Below are 1,013 nucleotides of genomic sequence, written 5' to 3'. Positions count from 1 at the left end.
TTTTTTTTAATTGGATCATAGAATTGCAGACATTCACAGCTGGAAGGGCTGCAAACTCATCCATTGCAGTTTTCCAGAATGTAACTCTACAAGCTAGTTATGACTTTTATAATAATGAAGAGTTCTGTAGTTGTAGTAGTCATTAGTCCTGCTCATCACTATCAAATTTTTCTGTCTTCTAGGCACTTCCTATCTTTCTCCCTCTTAGCAGGTCATGGTCATGTGATTAGTTCTGACCAATGAGTTGTGTTTTAAAATTTTATTCATCATATTTGAGCAATAACATTTAAAGACTGATTTGAGATTCTCCTAAACTTCTTTTGTTACTAGCAAAATGACCTACAAGTTTCATGATGGCATCTACTCCACCAGCTGGTATCCCCAAGTAGCTATGAAAAATAGAGCTCTTCTCTATGGTAGTTAAACCATGTTAGACATGTAATGGGTAGGGGGAGACTTCCTTATTTTAAGCTGATGAGATTTTCATGTATTTTTTATTTCAGCATAGACTAGTCTATCCTGACTTATACAATGGTCAGTTAAGTTTGAAGACTACAGATTTACACAGGTTTCTTTACTACGTAAATCTACAAGACTTCAAAATGCTAATAGGAAATGTAAGTCATCAGGAGAGGATTACATTAGGAAACATTTCTCACACCTAATTGACTATGAGAGTTTTTGCTTTGTTTTATTTTAATATTTGTGTATTATGCAGAACACATGTTAGGATATCGAAGATCACAATGTTCCACAGAGCAATTAGGGAAATCACTTTTGGTCCAATCTCAGCACTTTATAAAATAGTTGAACAAAGCTCTAAAGAATGACGATCTTCTCTGACGCCATCCTCAGTGAGGTAGTCAGTGAGTGGCTGACATGGGAGCTCATGCCTCTGGGTCATGCCCTGGACCTAATAAAACAGAGTAGCTTTACAGGTGTAACAGATGTTTGATAATAATCAAAACTTTTTTTTTTTTTTTTGACAGAGTTTTGTTCTTGTAGCCCAGGTT

General features: G+C 35.6%; 2 long non-coding RNA genes across 2 annotated transcripts in view; one reads left to right on the top strand and one right to left on the bottom strand.

Moving 5' to 3' along the window:
- Positions 1–1,013, top strand: part of LOC108302320 — a 52,868-nt gene that overhangs the window by 44,322 nt on the left and 7,533 nt on the right. The gene's annotated exons all lie outside the window — the stretch shown is intronic.
- LOC119470749 overlaps positions 396–1,013 on the bottom strand; it is a 20,579-nt gene continuing 19,961 nt past the window's right edge. Inside the window, exon 3 of the long non-coding RNA XR_005199718.1 lies at positions 396–406. This is a non-coding gene — a long non-coding RNA (uncharacterized LOC119470749). The remainder of the gene's footprint in view (positions 407–1,013) is intronic.

Source organism: Cebus imitator, unplaced genomic scaffold, assembly GCF_001604975.1.
Source record: "Cebus imitator isolate Cc_AM_T3 unplaced genomic scaffold, Cebus_imitator-1.0 Scaffold39, whole genome shotgun sequence".
Classification (NCBI taxonomy): domain Eukaryota; kingdom Metazoa; phylum Chordata; class Mammalia; order Primates; family Cebidae; genus Cebus; species Cebus imitator.
The sequence above is the reverse complement of the archived record's forward strand: the minus strand, read 5'-3'. Positions and strand labels throughout refer to the sequence as shown.